This window comes from Sus scrofa, chromosome 16, assembly GCF_054392235.1.
Source record: "Sus scrofa isolate SSC_HxYL_T2T_F1_AM1 chromosome 16, Sscrofa_HxYL_maternal_Yorkshire_Landrace_v2.0, whole genome shotgun sequence".
In the NCBI taxonomy this organism is placed as follows: Eukaryota; Metazoa; Chordata; class Mammalia; order Artiodactyla; family Suidae; genus Sus; species Sus scrofa.
The window spans coordinates 47199096-47217762 of record NC_139398.1 but is presented as its reverse complement, the minus strand read 5'-3'; the positions used below and the strand labels follow the sequence as shown (position 1 = coordinate 47217762).

Below are 18667 nucleotides of genomic sequence, written 5' to 3'. Positions count from 1 at the left end.
CATGAACAAATTTGAATAAAAACTGAAATGATAATCCAGAGTATCAACACTGTTATCTCTTCAAGATCCTGACACTCAAAACCAAAGTCTTTTTTTGTAGGTGGTACCGGTCAGAGTATGAGGAAATCTGGACTGGTTGTTATAAAGTGGTAATCTTACTGGTTAGGCAAAAAAAAAAAAATTTTTTTTGACAAAGCTGCTTCGGTATCAAAAGGCATTGCATACATTTTCTTTCTCGGAATGATACTTCATGTTCATTTGACCTCATTTTTTCATCAGCAGACCTATTCAGGAAAGGAAAGCCAACTTCTGAGACTCTGTAGGAAGTGGAGAAGAGAAATAAGGGGTGGGCGGTGGAGATGAAGCTGATCCTCTCACCAGCCAGTCCCACTCCCAGTCAGGGCCCTTCTCAGCCCAAGCCAGAAGTGAGGTTTCTCAGGGTGGAGGGGCAGGAGGAACACGACCGAGCAATTTTCCTTAACGGAAATTACACTAGCAGAAAGTAGGGAGGCGTTGATGGTACTCCTGAGGCACAGCGTTTTAATGGATTATCCATTACTTTCTCTCTTCATGCAAACCTTTTAACACAACTGCTCTCAAGAAGCAAAACAAACTGATTAGGGTGTTCCCATTTCTCTTAACCATTTACCCGCCCTGTGGGTGTGCTCATGAACCCTGGAAGGGGAGAAGGAAGAAGCCTGGACTCCTCGACTTTCAAAGCAGTCTCCTGATGACAGAGAATTGGCTGATGTAGCACAGACCCAAATATGTGCACACATAGACATTGAGCCTCAGTTAAAAATAACCTCTCTTACTGGGTTTTCAGTGAAATGCTGGTTCTTATGAGAAAAGAAGTTTAGAACAAAGTATAAAGAAGGTCCTCAAGTGTGTTTTATCGTCAACATTTGAAAGTTAACTTTATAAATCCTAGTAATTTAATAAATACAATACTTGGCTCCACCAATTTAATAAATATAATACTTGGCTCTATTTTTTTTTTTTTCTTGCTTTGCTTTTTAGGGCCACATCCAAAGCATATGGAAGTTCCCAGGCTAGGGACTGAATCAGAGCTACAACTGCCAGCCTACACTTGAGCCACAGCAACTTGGGATCCCGGACCAACTGAGCAAGGGCAGGGATCAAACCCATGTCCTCATGGACCCTAGTTGGATTCATTTCCACTCCGTCACAATGGGAACTTGACTCTAATTTTTTTTGTTACTTTAAAATTGCACCAACATCAACATGAGTAATTGCCTTTTTTCAATTAAACTGAATCTGAAGAATATATCTTCTTGATAATTTTTTTTTTTTTTTGGTCTTTTTGCCATTTCTTGGGCCGCTCCTGAGGCATAAGGAGATTCCCAGGCTAGGGGTCGAACCGGAGCCATAGCCACCAACCTACGCCAGAGCCACAGCAACGCGGGATCTGAGCCGCACCTGCAACCTACACCACAGCTCACGACAAGGCCAAATCCTTAACTCACTGAGCAAAGCCAGGGATCGAACCTGCAACCTCATGGTTCCTACTCAGATTCGTTAACCACTGAGCCACAACGGGAATTCCTTGACAATTTTTAAGAGAAAATGAATAATCTGATGAAGAAGAACGGCTATTTAGATCCCAAATATATGCTTTTATAGAATATGCTAGTCCTTCCAACTTTGCTAGTGTCCTTTTTGATGCAAAGAAAAATACTTGTCAATATTGACTTTAATCTTTTCGTTAAAAATTCCATAAAAAGTAATGGTAGAGAATAGTCTTTAGTAAGTGTTACCTTGTTCTCATTTACCATATCCCAGTTCTCTTCTGCTGCTAACTTGGTTAATCGAGACAGTTGTGAACACCTGTTACGTGCTCTGTTCCAGGTGAGGGAGCTACAGCCATGAATGAAACAAAATGCCTACTCTCATAAACCTCGCTGTCTGTGAGGATGCCAGCCAAAATTCTCCAGGCTGCATTTATACAGGTAAAGCAATTACAAAAAATGTTCATTATCTCAGGTTCTATTTTCTGATGTTGCCCCACCAATATCCCAGAAACTGCATAAAATCTGATTCCCAGTTACCGGCATTGCTGCTGCTAATAGCCCATATTCTGCTGGGTTTTATTTCCTTTGAGAATTGATAAAATAAAAGGAGGGGAAAATAGAAAACCAGAAGGGACCATTCCACTTAATTTAGAGCGATTCTTTAAATGGGCAATAAAGACAAGGTTTCATTAGGAGGAAGTTTTCAGGAGGTATTTGATAATGAATAGCGAACAGGAGGCCAGAGTAGGGCATAAATAAAGGAGACTTTTACAGCTGGAAGGTAAGTGATGGAAGAGAAAGGAATAAAAATCAGTAATAGAAAGAGCCATCCAGACTTGCAGCAGAGAGAGCAAGAAAAGGAGAAAGAGAGAGGGGTTTATAGAGCACCCTGAACCTCAGAAAATCACACTTATAGTTGAAGTCACAGTAGGAAAAAGGAAAAATGATGCAGCTAATGTCCTCTTGCTTCCTCTTACCAGGCCTGGTCTAAGTACCTCCCATTCATGATAAATGGTGAATCTTCCTCAGGCATTTCCCATGTGCAGCCACTGTTCTAAGTTCAGTACTTATGGGAGTCATCTTGTTTAAGCCTCACAACAGCCCCAAAAGGTGAGTACCATTGTTATGCCCGTTTTGCAAAGAAATTCACACAGCTACAGGGATTCCAGTCCTGACCATCTGGCTTTAGAACCTGCCCTCATTGTCCCCACACACTTTTATCTGCAGAGGGATCAGTGGCCTGCCGCTGAGATGGCCCCCACTCAGCAGGACCAGTCTCCTCTTCCTGGGCACATGGTGAAAGGACATTCCTAGCCCCTTGCAGTGGGGCGAGGCAGGGGCTGATTCTGCTGGCGAGTGGGGGCTGTGATATGCCCACCTTCCCTAAAACCTTTCGTGGGGCTGGTGTTTGCACGCAGGCCATTCCCTCTCCAGGAGTGAGATGCAGAGGACCAGCGGAGAATTCTGAGGCCCCAGAGATGGTGGAGCCACTAGCTGGAAGTGGTACGGGTCCAGTTGCCAAAGACCCAGTTGGACCTTAATGTTTTCAAGAAATAGCCTTTCTAGTCTCAAATCACTGAGATTTAGGAATTGTTTTTACAGTAATTATTACTTACCCTGATTAATGGCTGAAGTCAACAGTGATTCTATTAAAAAGCAATTCTATCAGTTTCCTTTAAAACAGATAGTAATGAGACTAAAAATGGGAGATAATTAGATACTAATGAGATCGAACCGATGGGGAGTCATTTAATTGATTCAGTCGTTTTATTGTATCATGTGCTAAAGGCAGGAAGCTTTTTGGTGTTAAGAGCTCATCTTTTTTTGAGAAAAGCTCCTCATCATCTATAACTATTTAAAAAAATGTCAGCAAAACAATAGAGTCGTTATTGGCTTTGCTTGTAGAGCCAACTCTTTAGAAATCTTGCTGACCAGCAACCTAGGTAATGGGAACCTGTGTGCTCTTGTGGGCCAGGGGGGGTTATTAACACAGAGCTGGTACAAGTTGAGTCTCTTAGTAGAGTCACCCTGAAACTGCGCTGGGGGAATCCCCAAGGCTGAACAGAGATATTTGTATTCAAGCCTCCTCAAGAAGGCTTCAATCTCCAGGCCATTGAGAGGCTGGACTCCTGGGTTCTATCAATGCATATTGCCCAAGAGATTTCTCCAGGAAAATTCCCACACACTCATCACAGCTCTCAGGGTTTGAAGATGTAAGGCTTTACACATGCACAGCTCCAGACAATGGCCTCTCTGCTCTGAGATTTTAACCATTCAGTCACTGCTGCTGCTTCTGGACCACTGGGAGCCTGAGAAGAGAAGGGGAGGGGTATTGGCATCCTTAGGGCTCTGTCAATCATGGAATGCTCATCAAGAGATGCCCCCTCTTCCCATGTCCTGCTGATTACATACTACTCATGATAACTTGTTCATGAGTGTTAAGGGAGAAGTATTTAATGTTTCTTCTTTCTCCATTTAGCATCACTAAATGTTAAATGGAGAACTCAGAAGGAAATGTGATTAATGGAGTGTCTGCTCTGCTGTTTTCCTGTCTATAGGTCCTTGAAATATGCCTCTGGATTTGCCTCTTCCATTGGTGTGGGGAGAAAAACCCAAGGATGCAGAGTCAAGGCCCTCTGGAAAGACAGACACCTTGGAAATCTACAAGCCTGAATCCCCAGACTGAGCATTCTCTGAAGGTGAATATAAATGGTCTTGTCTAAATCAAGGGCAATCTTTGGACCCTCTGTTTTTGGCCTCCCAGGCCTGGCTCTTGGTCAAGTACTGCAGTTATTAAGCTGGCAGATCCCCAGCCTAATTTAAAAAAAAAAAGCAGTCAGCTTTATGTTCTTTGCAGAAGCAATGAGCCAACTGGTATTCTGAGTGCTTCCACAACACCAGAGGTTACTTCATTCTGCTTTGCAATAGTCTAATGCATATTCCTAAGAGAAGAGTGTTACTTATTTTGGTATCTTCTGTGAGTAGCTTTCAATACCCTAAAATCATAGAGAAGGTTGGAACTGAAAGAGATCCTAATGAAACTTAATTGTCCTCCTTTTTGCGAACTGAATGTCTCTAAACATCCTTCCAGCTGTATAAGTCCATGATTCTGTGTATATGATATATGTGTATGGATAGAGACACATACATATGAAAAGAAGCCATAAAGTATCAAACTGAATTTTTTTTAGCAAACATTCCAAAATGTATATATGACCCATTTTTTGAAGAAGTTAGTCTCAGCAGAGTATGAACATTAATGCCATTGTCATCTTGCTCACCATTCCATAGTAAACATGGACCATCTTTTCAGGCCCCAGATAAAATCTCAAGCAGGACTAATAGCTGTCCCAGGTCCAAGAACATTCTGTCATTTTACAACTTCAGAGCAGTTTAATATCAAAACTCCAACCTAATTCTTTTTTTTTTTTTTTTTTTTTTGGTCTTTCTGTCTTTCGAGGGCTGCACCCATGGCATATGGAAGTTCCCAGGCTAGGGGTCTAATTGGAGCTGTTACCACTGGCCTACGCCACAGCCACAGCAACACCAGATCCAAGCCGAGTCTGTGACTTACACCACAGCTCATGGCAACGCTGGATCCTTAACCCACTGAGTGAGGCCAGGGATAGAACCCGCAACCTCATGGTTCCTAGTTGGATTCGTTTCCACTGCACCATGACGGGAACTCCCCAACCTAATTCTTATCTAAACTTCTAGATCAAGTCGTCTTCAGACTTGAAAGCCTGCAGCAGAGAACTGGGTGTCATTGATTTCTTTTCTCCTCCCTTATCCACCTCTTCTCCAACTCCCTAGCAAATGCTCTAGACTGCTCATAGTCAGACCCAGGAGAGAGAGTGGATGAGGAACAAAGATGCAGCCTAGAAGGCTGATAGAGTTGCACTCTGGCCTCTGCCCTCCACATGCTAGCTGTGGCATAGCTGCCTCTTTCCCCAGGGGGACTTCTTAAAGTTTATCCCATCAGTCCGTCAGTCTCCCTTGCTTATGTCTCCCCACCTGCCCCAAGATTCTGACCGTCTGCCTTTTTTTTTTTTGCTTTTTAGGGCCTCACCTGAAACATATAGATGTTCCCAGGCAAGGGGTCAAATCAGAGCTACAGCTGCTGGCTTATGCCACAGCCACAGCAATGCGGGATCCAAGCCACATCTGCAACCTATACCACAGCTCATGGCCCTGATCCTTAACCCACTGAGCGAGGTCAGGGATTAAACCCTCAACCTCATGGTTCCTAGTTGGATTCGTTTCCACTGCGCCACGAGGGGAATTCCCTGCCTCCCCTTCTGTTGGGATCCCTTCTCTAAGAAGTTCTCTTGAGCAAGATCCCTTGGTCTTAGTCCACTCAGGCCGCTATAGCAAAATACCACGGACTAGGTGGCTTATAAACAACAAAATTTCAATCTCTCAGGTCCGGAAGCTGGAAAGCTGAGATCAGGGTGCCAGCATAGTTGGGTGAGGGCCCTCTTCTGGGTTGCAGACTACTGACCTCTCATTGAGTCCTTACATGGTAAAAGGGGCTAGGGAGCTCTGTGGGATTTCTTTTACAAGAACACGAATCCTGTTTATGAGGGATTGACTCTCCTGACCTAATCACTAATCACCTCCAAAAGCCTCACTTACCAATACCACCCCCCTTTGACTAGGTCATAGGAATGGAGCCCTCACCGGTGGGATCAGTGTCCTCCCTCTGTGAGGACAGAGGGAGAAGATAGCCATCAGTGATCTAGGAAGCAGGCCCCTGCCAGACATTGAAACTGTGGGCACCTGGATCTTGAACTTCCCAGCCTCAGCAATGTGAGAAGTAAGTATCTGCTATAAGCCACCTAGTCGATGGTACTTTTTATAGCAGCTCAAATGAAGACAACGTCTGTTCTCCCCAGTCTCAATGGTGGTTTAAGGAAGCATTAAACAGTATAATTTCTTCTCTATGAAGATAAAAAAGAAAACTTAATCCAGGAATGCCTGGCTATTCCTATTGGGTCTGTGCTATTCTATGACAGATGTGAGTAAAGACTCCTAAAATGGCAACTGTAAGTTCAGATATATAAGATACATTTTTTTCAGCCCCGACAGATAGGCTCAAAATCTCAGGCATGTAAACATCTGTTTGCTCCATAAAAAATTCCACTAACTCATAAATAATGACTCCATTGTGCCCCACAGTGACCTCCTTTTTCCCGGTACGTATTAGCAATTGCATTCCTATAAGCAAACCAAAAGATGGCTTATTAGTTTTCTATTCACTTAATTGTTAGAGATGGGAAACATGTGGCCCAGCTCAACAAGTTTAAAAACAATCTCTAAACAAGCACATTTTTCAGCAGTGATGATTTGGCAGTAACAGTCCCAGGCATCTAATGAAAGGCTGTATGCATACTACTAAAACGTATCATGGATAGTCTATCACCCTGAGGTCGACATTGCTTAAAGTCAGTGAATAGTCCTTGGGGGCTTTTACACACCAATCCCTACAAAAATGATCTCAGTTTTAATCACCACTGGAATGAAAGAAGAAAAAAATGAAAGTGAATTTATTTAAATGTCATTTCAGTGGGAGAATAAGGAAGTGGTTTGGCTTTGTTCCCTACCACTGGAAAATTGCATGACACACAGTAAGTGCTCGATGAATATTATTCTTGATGATGAAAGAAATGTGAGGACAATCATCTTAATGTTCTCAGGACAGACCATGTCATTAAATCACTCTTGCCCACAAGCATGGGTTGGAATCACCCATGTATTCAGCAGCTATTGGTGCCAGCATTGTGTAAGATGTTGGAAACGTTACAACCAGACTTGGTGCTGCCCTCAAGGTGCTTGTAGCAATTAGGAAAACAAGCAAGGAGACAGGCACTGTCTCTTTATATCTCTAACCTGGGATCTAAGAAATGAGCTTGAGTTATCCAGGAAGAGAAGGACGGGGAGTTCCAGGAAATGCACACCAAGGCCTAGAGTTGAGAAACGGCATCCAGGAGAGTGCAAACAGTTCTGAATAACGGGGTGGTGGTTAGGGGCGATGAGACAAGAGACCAGAGAGGCACTCAAAGAACACACAATGAAGGTCCTTGGAGGTCACTGGAGAAATTTGGACTTTGTCCGAAGGATAATGAATGAGGCACTATCACAGCAGTATGAAGTGGGGGGAGGGAGTTGCATGCTCTGATGTGAATGTGTAGAAAGAGCTCTGGCTGCAATCTGAAGAACGGAAGGAAGAGGGAAAAATGGAGTCAGGGAGACTAGTTAGGAGGCTGCCGCATTAGCCAGATGAAAGATACAGTAACTCAAAATTAACCTAGAGGTACTGGGGGTAGAGGGAAATAAATGACTTTGAAATATTCAAGATGTAAAATCTATGGGTCATGGTGATTGATTAGGCATGAGGGATGTGGCAGAAGGAGGAGCCAAGGATGACATCAGGATTCTGCCTAGGACAACTCGAGGGGTGATGGTGCCAGTCCCTGAGAAAGAGCACAGTTGGGGAATGGGCTCTGGGTGGAGATGATGAGTTCAGTTTAGGAAATTCCCATTTTAAAATGCTGGTAGGATATCCATGTGCACATGGCAGTATGCTGTTGAATTTCCTATGGATTCTATGATGTACAGATAAACAGAAATAGAACCCACAGAGGATGCTAAGAAGCTGTAGTGGAAAAGATGAATATCACTACAGCCATGGGGAGACACTTTCAAGAAGGTAGTGGTCACTAGGATCAGATGCTACTTAAAGCTCAAATCAGATAATGCTGGGGAGGCAGCCTTAAAATTTAGCAACAAGGTTATTAGTGATCTTGGCAGGAGCAGTGGCAGAGCAATGTTGGCACAGAGGCCAGATTTGAAGGAGAATTTCTGAGTGGAGGGTAAAGAAGTGGTGATGTGAAAACAGACACCTGTTTGGTACAGTTGACTGAAGCCAAAAGGAACCAGATAAGGAAGTACATGGATTTTTAAAAATGTAAGTTTTATCATTATCCCAGTAATGTGAGGCCAACAGATCAAGAGATGACTGCCATTGAAAAGTTAGTTGGTTGCCATTTTCCAGAGGGGTTACACCAGGCCAGGCAGGGTCATACAGGGAAGCACCAGGAGGAAGAAAGAGAGAAGACGACATGGGCAGGGGGTTCAACTGTGGTTTTCACAAGAACGCAAGGCAAGGCAGTGTCAGTAGGTTGAGGATAGGCTAGTTGGAATAATATCAGCTGACTCTGTCACATAGGGGCTGTCTCTAGTCCTCTGGTACCCGGCCTTGGGCTGAGTAGGACAGGAGGATAGTGGGCAAAGCCTAAGAACCTGGTGAGAGGCCATAAAGGAGGTAGCTGGAGTGTGGGCTCCAGAACTGGCTAGTTTGCATAGGAAAAGTACACGCTCAGCTGAGTTGTGTTCTACCTCTAGGAACTGGCTAAGCCTGGGTGGAGGGGATGGGAGGGGCGAGCCCTCCTTGGTTAGCAAGGCTTCCAATGCCAGAGCATCAAGAATACAGAAGTATGAAAATAAAGTTAATACATTGGAAAGGAATGTAGACGAAGCAAGGGAAAGTATTATTTTTAGGGTGAGAGAAACAGGCTTGTTTAAATGCTGGTGAAAGGAAGCAGTAGCACGTGAGACAGCAGGAGCAAGAAGGGTCCTGCAATGGAGCAAAGTCTGTCAGACTGTAGGAGATAAATAGAGCCTTAGAACTGACCCTGGCAGTAAGCAATTGCTCCAACTACGATGGAATGGGAGGAGGAAGAGATGGGCATCCCTACAGGTCAAGGTGTGGCAAGAATTTGAGTTTCTCTCTAGTGCCTTTTTATTTTCTCTTGTAAAGTGGAAGAAAGATTCCCCAACAAAAGACTAATCAGATATATATATATATATAGAGAGAGACAGAAGCAGAGAGAGGGAGGGAGAGGGAAAGAGGCAGGCCAACTTTATGGTCAAAAATTTTTTGATGGTGGTTTCACTTATAAGTAAAAAAAAAACAAGACAAAACAAACTTGTCATTAAATTGTTCTCTTCCCTTTTAGTCTAAACTCCCAGCCACCAACTCTAGACCCAGGAGATTGCTTAGCCAAGCATCAGTGAGCAACGTGGGGGCCAGCACAGCCACTGACAGCTCCTGGGCATCCTCTCAGATCATAGGTGTAATTGCTGTGTGCCCAGTGAGGCTTCTCTCACTGGAAGGGTGGGAAAAGACCGAGAAGGGAGGGTCTTCTGAAGCCCAGGAGGATATGACGGCCCTGGGAGAGGATTATTGAGGTGAGGGCTGACCTCAGAGAAGCAGAGGCTAAAGGGAAGGAACGAAAGAACCTAAAGATAAAAGTCTAAAGTCCAGAAAGGGCGGGTGCAGTTCACTTGACAAGCAAATCAGCTTCCTGAAGGTTATCCAGAACTTGAAGAAGCGAACTCCTATCCCCCTCCTCCCCTCTCCCGACCACCCCCTGTTTGTTGTACAATTTTTTAGACCATTTTATGTATTCATTGGCTTCTTATAAAGCACAAATCTCCTTTAAAGCCCAAGCGATGACTTCCTGTTACTTAGTTGGCTTCATAATATACTCCCAGAAAGCTGAAGCTGTTCCAGACACCCAGGCCCCCACTTCCACTGTGGCCTCATACAAGAAGGGGAATTTCCACCCACACAGCTGACATGCAGAGGCTGTAGGGCCCTCTGCACATGCAGGTGATCCAGAGCCATCCCTGATTGTGCCTGAGAAGGATGCTCATGGACAAGCAGTTTTTCAGGTTCTGGTTTTCCTTGTTCTTAGCAGTCGGCTTTCCAAATCAACCGCACAGTGAAGCATAGGCCAAGTTATTTCTCAAAATAGCAAGGCTTCCTACTGGATCTTGAGGAGGAAACAGAAGTTTCTACCACTCCTGCCCTCTGCCCCCATTCTGGGGATCAAGTTTCTGTGAACCATAAAGAGGAGAGTCCTTGGGAGGCCACCTGATCTCTCACAGGCCCCCTCCCCCACCCTCACTCTTCCTAAGCTGCCGCAAAAAAGAGAGGCTCAGACCTGCTTTAGTAAAACCTCTAGAGATAAAGATTTCACAAACTTCCGTAGTGACTCTTTCAAAACCAAATAATGTTCTGATTTTGGAGCCACTGAAATGAAAGTAGAGGAAGAGAGTGGAGGGGTGTGTGTGTGTGTGTGTGTGTGTGTGTGTGTTGGGAGCTTGGGGGTGGTAGGGAACGAGCTTCATAGTTAAAAAAAAAAAAAAAAAAAAAAAGGAAAACAGGAAATGGAAGAGCCAGAAAATGAAAAGTTTTATCCTCCAAGTTGAGAATTTTGTGTACAAGTATAAAGTCGTTTCTTTTCTCCCCTTTGTTACCTATGAAGCATTTTACCACATTCAGGAAGAAGAAAGACTAAAATGGGACCTACTCCCTCACTAGAAATGTAGTTGTTGGAGGGTTTTTTCCTTGCTGAAAAAGAAAATAAACACAACCAGAAACCGCATGAGCCAAAGAAAACAGCTGGATGTTCACTCATATCAGCCTGGCAGGCACTGTCCTTTGGGATTTCCAGCCCACACCCCCTGCTGCCCTGATTCCCTTCCTCCACTTCTCTCTTTGCGGAGAGAGGGATCACTGCTTTCAGGAATCCTCTTTGTGTTGGAATTTTCAGCTCTGACTCCCCAGGCCTAGGGCCGTCAGTCTAAACACACAGCTGTTCCCAACCTCCCACCTCCCCATTCTCTCCCTGCCCCAGCCACAGACCACCTCGCCTGCCTCTGAAATGGCAAGCAGATCTGCTCTTTCTGGATGATTTCCCAGAGCTTCTCAGCCAAGACAACTGATGGCAGAGACTAAATCCCTCACATTTCTCCATCAAATCAATGGCAATGGTTCCCTTTTTTGCCAGCAGGAGCAGCCAGAGTGATTTTCTGCCTAGAGACAGACCATCTGTCTGGGGCAAGAGGGTGGGTGTGGCACTGCTGGACTTGAATCACTTAGAAAACAAGCTGTTTTTCTGGGACGAATTTAGGAGGTTTATTGACTTCATGGAAGTTGGAGGAGAGAGTTCAGCTGCATTTAAAAATGGTGGCCGCTGGTTGCTCCTACTGATAATGAAGACTCAGAGTCCTGAGTTCAAAGACTGTCTCCCCAGTATGTTTTATGGGCTCCCGAGGTTCACGTGGTTGTTGCTGGTGGCTGCAAGGAGAGCTGTGCAGGTCCCTGCTTTACTGGAAGGCTCACACCAGCTGATGGCGAGACCAGGAAAGGGACGTCCAAGCAGGAGATGCCAGAGCACGGGGTGAGTCTTTAGTCTTCTGCCCGAGGCTGTGTGCTTAGATGATGAGAACAGAGAAGTGGAAGGTCCCTGATGTGGACAAGACTCCTCAGGGCTGGCTGTGTTTGTTCCTTAGGTCAGCTCACCTCAAAGGCCTGGCAAAGTTAAACAGTACCATGAAAGCGGGACTTCCAAAGGAATGTGCTGGATTTCAATGAGCCAATAACATGGGAAAGAGGGGAAGGGACTTGTAAGTTAAAAGAAATTTAGGGACATGACAACTGAATATCTCCAGTTGGTTGGTCAGGGATCAGTTTATAGTCCCTGAGTGGGTTCTAGTTTGAATAAACCGTTTGTTAAAAAACTTCTGGGGGAGTTCCCGTCGTGGCGCAGTGGTTAACGAATCCGACTAGGAACCATGAGGTTGCGGGTTCGGTCCCTGCCCTTGCTCAGTGGGTTAAGGATCCGGCATTGCCGTGAGCTGTGGTGTAGGTTGCAGATGCGGCTCGGATCCAGCGTTGCTGTGGCTCTGGCGTAGGCCAGTGGCTGCAGCTCCGATTCAACCCCTAGCCTGGGAACCTCCATATGCCACAGGAGCAGCCCAAGAAATAGCAAAAAAAAAGACAAAAAAAAAAACTTTTGGGGACAATGGTGCCATCTGGGAACTATTGTTTACTGTATTTGATGTGATAATATGGATATGTGTGATAATGGTATCAATGGCATATCACGGGGCTGTCAGAAAATGTCTGTTTTTAGTTATGTATACATGAGTATTTAGGGTTAAAATGTCATTCAATCTGAAATTTACTTTGAAGCAGCTGAATAAAATAGAACAGGTGAAGTCAGTATGGCAAGGCGTAAGCAACTGGTAAGTCTAGGTCAATCTGAATAAATAAGTATTCACAATGTATTCCATTTTTTCTATTCGTAGGAAAGATTATGATTTTAAAAGTGTGAAAACATAAAGAGGTTTAGGAAGGTAAGAAGGGAAAGGCTCCCCATGCGGGTCAGTGATTCCACAGAACATTGTCCGCAGGGACTACGGGTATGAATGGATAAAACCCAGTTGTTGAGGTAACTGCTCAGGGTAAAAGGCAGACAGACCATGTCTCAGGCAAGCACTGTACCAGATGCCGTGGGAACAAGGGAGGAATGTGGTCTCGGCTGGGGTGGAAATCGACCTGGTATTTAAGGAAGCAGCAACCTCCTGAAGGAAATGACACTTGGGCTGAGGCCTGATAAATGAGAAGTTCTGAGCGGAGAGAAGTTGCAGGACTGGGCTTCCTCCTCTAGCAAGAAAGCACTTTCAGATTTAGGGGGCAGGGGCTGAGAGACTGGGTAGAAGAAGAGGGATGTGGGGAAGAGGATTGTCGGAGGACATGGCTTTTTAAGCCTATTCGTGGCACTATGGGCTTGAGAAGGGGAAAGAAAGTTTAACTGCAGATCTCTGAGTAGGGGATCATGAAAGCCATTTCTCAGAAGCGTCAAGATGGGTCACAACAAGGTAAGACAGCTTTAAGGAGACCAGAAACCATCCGGCAGCCCCACAGTTTGAGGCAAGGGCTGTCAGCCTTCCTAAGCAAATTTTCATCACCAATCCTGTGTCCTGCTTCCTAACCGAGAGGCCCTGTGCTCAATCTCCAGAAGTCTGTTCGACTTTCAGAGAAGGGCTCCAAAGTAATCCGCTCCCCCTGCCTGGGGTTCCAGGGTGCAAATGTTCTCAGATAACACGTGGTCCTCCTTAAATGTAGCCAATCCACTCATGGTGGTACACTGACCCAACAAGAGGCAGACAAGAGCAGAAGTAAATGGGGCCCCTCCAAAATCAGGTTAAGTGTGTCCCTGGGGTCTGAGCAGTGGTCCCCAGAGCTGAGCAAAGTGGCCCAAAGTACGGCTGATGATCCAGCATCCTGTTAGAAGAGTCAACCATCTGGAGAACAGCTAATGTGCTTGGTTAAAGGAAAGAGGTCATAAATTATTCAGAAGATGTTTTTATAATAGACCTAGGGCTGCTGGAATAGTATTACAGAGAGATTTTGGAGGAAACTTGGAGAACCTCTAACCCTGTCTTCGACCCAGCAGGGGACCTTTTTACTTTGAACGTTATGCCCCACCCACCCATCAGGGTGTATGTTGCTGTCAGTTTCTTAAGCAAGGGCCTCATCTGTGATCAGGGTTAATTTGCAAGTTGAGACAATGTCAGGGGAAGAGAAAAAGCAAACCACTTCAAAACAAAAGCAACCTCATTTCACACACAAATATTTTTTCACTGTGGAAAATAGTTTTCAAATTTTATTTGCCCAATGTTAGCAAGTAAACTAGTGGGATCTGAAGTTTTCCTAACTAGAACCACCTTTATCCACAGAATGATGTAGTAGCATCTTAAACCACAGTTAGGTTCCAAAGCAGAAACAGTGTATGCTCAAATAAAAATCTCTTTAATTTCCCTAAAAGTAAAAAAATATAGTTGTATTATCTTATAGCATTTGAACCCAGTTCAGTGTCCTCAGTTGAACACCAGATGAAATACTTGACTTGTATTTAGAGGCGATGTTGAATTTAAAAACAAAAAGCCAACAGAGCCCAGCACAATAGAAGCAGTAGAAGAAACTTCTCAGGGAGAAGGTACCTGACACTCTGAGAAGCCCTTGGGCGGACACCCCTCCAGGCAAGGCAGACCTCAGCCTGCTGGTGCACACGCACAGACTCACTACGCTCTCTAAACTGATTTGTCTCCTCTCACTTCTTCTAGTGCACACTTAATTGATTTTTCAAAAGTTAAATATGCTGATGAGGTAATTATAGAAGTTTAAAGAATCTGATTTTCATTCATCCATTTTCTTATTCTATTTTGTAAGGTATCATTAGGATTTCTACAACTCACATAGAGCTATTTTTTTTTTTTCAATTGCAGTATAGTTGATTTACAGTGTTGTGTTTCAGGTGTACAGCAAAGGCAAAGTGATTCAGTTATGCATGTACTCACATCCATTCTCTTTCAGGTTCTTTTCCCTTATAGGTTATTATAAAATACTGAATATAGTTCCCTGTGCTCTACAGTAGGCCCTTGTTGGTTATCTACTTTATGGTGATATATATATATATTATTCCCAAACTCCTAATTTATCTCTCTCCCCTCTTTCCCCTTTGCTAACTATAAGTTTGTTTTCTATGTCTGTGGCTCTATTTCTTCTTTGTATATAAGTTCATTTGTATCATTTTTTTGGCTTCTACATATAGACGATATTATAAGATATTGGTCCTTGTCTGGTTTACTTCACTTAGTATGGATCTCTAGATCCATCCATGTTGCTGCAAATGGGATAATTTCTTTTTATGTCTAATATTCCATTATATATATATATATCGAGATATATATATATCTCGATATATATATATATATATATATATATGTCTTCATTATCTATTCCTCTGTCAGTGGACATTTAGGTTGCTTCCATGTCTTGGCTATTGTAAATAATGCTGCAATGAACATTGGGGTGCGTGTACCTTTTGGAATTATTTGTTTTTTCTAGATATATGCCCACAAGTGGAATTGCAGGATCATACAGTAGTTCTATATTTAGTTTTTTAGGGAACCTCCACTGTTCTCCATAGCAGCTGTACCAATTTACATTCTCACCAACAGTGTAGGACAGTTCCCTTTTCTCCACACCCTCTTCAGCATTTATTGTTTGTAGACTTTTTGATGACCAGTGTGAGGTGATACCTCATTGTAGTTTTGCTTTGCATTTCTCTAATAATTAGCAATGTTGAGCATCTTTTCATGTGCCTTTTGGCCATCTCTATATCTTCTTTGGAGAAATGTCTGTTTACACCTTCTGCCATTTTTTGATTGGGTTTTTTTTTTATTTTTTATTTTTTTATTTTTTGTCTTTTTGCCATTTCTCCCGCGGCATATGGAGGTTCCCAGGCTAGGGGTCGAATTGGAGCTGTAGCCACCGGCCTACGCCAGAGCCACAGCAACTCGGGATCCGAGCTGCATCTGCAACCTACACCACAGCTCATGGCAACGCCGGATCCTTAACCCACTGAGCAAGGGCAGGGACCGAACCTGCAACCTCATGGTTCCTAGTCGGATTCATTAACCACTGCGCCACCACGGGAATTCCTGTGTTGTTTTTTTTAATATTGAGCTGTATGAGCTCTTTGTATATTTTGGGGATTATTGGAGATTAATCCTTTGTTGGTCGCCTCACTTACAAATTACTTTCTCCCATTCTGTAATGTACCTTTTCATTTTGTTTGTACTTTCCTTTGCTAGGCAAAAGCTTTTAAGTTTACTTTTGGTGTTTGTTTTGTTTGCTTTTTAGGGCCGCACCTGCAGCATATGGAGGTCCCCAAACTAGGGGTTGCTATGGAGTAGCAGCTGCTGGCCTTCGCCACAGCCACAGCAATGCCAGATCTGAGCTGCATCTGTGACCTACACCACAGCTCACAGCAATGCCAGATCCTTAACCCACTGAGCAAGGCCAGGTATCAAACCTGCATCCTCATGGATACTAGTGAGGTTCTTAACCCACTGAGCCACAATGGGAACTCCTAAAAAGCTTTTAAGTTTAATTAGGTCCCTTTTGTTTCTTTTTCTTTTTCTTTTTTTTTTGTAAACTACTTGTATTTTTTATTTGTTTATTTATTTTTGTATTTTTAGGGCTGCACCCACGGCATATGGAAGTTCCCAGGCAAGAGGTCTAATCGGAGCTGTAGCTGCCATCCTACACCACAGCCACAGCAACACCAGATACAAGTCGCATCTTCCACCTACACCACAGCTCTCGGCAACACCGGATCCTTAACCCACTGAGCAAGGCCAGGGATCGAACCTACAATGTCATGGTTCCTAGTCAGAACCTAGTCATTTCCACTGCACCACTACGGGAACTCCTTTCTTTTTATTTCTATTACTCTAGGAGATGGACCCAAAAAGATATTGCTGCAATATATGTCAAAGAATGTTCTGCCTATGTTTTCCTCCAGGAGTTTTATCATGTAACTCACTTTAGGTCTTTAATCTATTTTGAGTTTATTTTTGTGTATTATAAAAATATTTTTTAATAAGTATACTAATTATGTATTGCACACTTACCATTCACCAGGCATTTGCTAAGCATTATGACCAAGCATTAAAAATAGTGTCTTTGTGGAATTCCCTGGTGGCTCAGCAAGTTAAGGATCCAGTGTTGTCACTGCTGTGGTGTGGGTTTCATTCCCAGCCTGGAAACTTTTGTGTGCCACAGGTGCAATAACAACAACAAAAAATCATGGAGTTCCCATTGTGGCTCATCAATAATGAACCCAACTAGTATCCATGAGGACATGAGGATTCGGTTTTAATCCCTGGCCTTCCTCAGTGGGCTAAGGATCCAGCATTGCCATGAGCTGTGGTATAGGTCATAGACTTGGCTTGGATCTATGGCTGTGGCGTAGGCAGCTACAGCTCTTATTCGACCCTTAGCCTGGGAACTTCCATGTGCCATGGGTACAGCCCTAAAAGAAAAAGAAAAAGGAAAAAAAAAAAAAAAAATCAGAGTCTGCTCTCCAGTTTAGGACAGCAAAGTTGAAAGAGAAGAATCCAGTCTGAATTGCCAGAGAATAACAGAGGATGATTTGTTAGCTGATACTATCTTGATTTGTGACATGGTAAGGCTGTCCTGTATGAAGTGAAACACTGCTAGGCAGGAGAGTCGGGGGGGCTTTGTAGGGGTGAGTGGCTCTGAGCCAGGAGAACAGGGCCTCAATCAGAACATCACGGCCAAGTCTGGCCTCTGCCACTGACTAGCTGTGTGACTTTCTAAGTCTCAGTTTCACTTCTGTTAAATGAGGATAATAATAGCACATGCCTCAGAGGGCTCTGTGAAGATTAAATAAGATTGTATATGTAAATGCCTGGCATTCTGAAAGCATTCAATAAATGCTATTATTAGTATTATTATTCTGAGCAGAGCCCTGAAGGATGGAGGGGATTTAGACAATTAGGGGAGGAAAGACAGTGGTGTCTAGGCTTTGAGGAATGAAGATAATGGGAAGGAAACACAACAGTGATGAAACTCATGTGAGTTCTGATCCCGGTTCTCCTATTTTCTTATGATTTAGGGCAAGGATGCTCTGTGCTTCAGTTTCCTCGTCTTTTAATAAAGTTGATAATAGTAGTTACCACATGCGGTTGTAGCGAGGATTAAAGGAACAATATGCTTTAAACGCTCAGCACAATATCTTGGAAGGCAAACAAGAGCCTGGTGAGCTTGGTGGACTCTGGAGGTGTCTCCTCTATGCTCTTCAGTTTCTTTTAAATTTTTTAGTGGGTGGAGATTACCAATTTTTAAAAAATGTAACCTCAGAAAGCATATGCAAAAAGAGATCCGTACAGAGCCTGGTACCTAGTAAATACCAAAAAATGAGGACCGTCGTTATTGCTAAAATAATTGTTATTATTGCTACATGTATTCCACATGGAATAAGACGATATTCTTTCTCACTGTGCTAAAAAGAGTACAGAATAATTTCAAGATATGGTCAAAATCCACACTATTTTGAAAAAGAAGATTTTCAGAACAAATGCCAAAATCTTATTTAGCCTTCCAACGGAAAAAAACTGTTTTCAAGCACTTAAAGTAATTTTGGCAGCATATATTTAGATAAGAACAGTTAATTGACCTCATCACATTTTTTTTCCTTTAGGCATTTATTCAATCCCAGGAGGATTTCTGCCTCTTTCCTCAGCTATTTAACTGTTGAAGAATAGGCCTTAAAGTAGTAAATTTGTGTTTATGTTAAAAACAAATGTATTGTTTAAGTTTTTATCCAGATCCGACCTCTTTGACACAATTCTGAACTACTGAGAGCTTGTTGTAGTTGTATGCTTCAAAACAGTCTGTCCGTGTCTCA

General features: G+C 43.4%; 1 protein-coding gene across 2 annotated transcripts in view; it reads left to right on the top strand.

The window, feature by feature from the left end:
- Positions 1 to 18667, top strand: part of ANKRD55 (ankyrin repeat domain 55) — a 164092-nt gene that overhangs the window by 106818 nt on the left and 38607 nt on the right. The window contains exons 15-19 of one of the 2 annotated variants that reach the window (XR_014831344.1): positions 1870 to 1970; positions 2513 to 2642; positions 4091 to 4231; positions 6191 to 6348; positions 11513 to 11782. The gene's annotated coding sequence lies outside the window, so the exon portion shown is untranslated. The remainder of the gene's footprint in view (positions 1 to 1869; positions 1971 to 2512; positions 2643 to 4090; positions 4232 to 6190; positions 6349 to 11512; positions 11783 to 18667) is intronic. The other variant, XR_014831343.1, reaches the window with a different exon arrangement.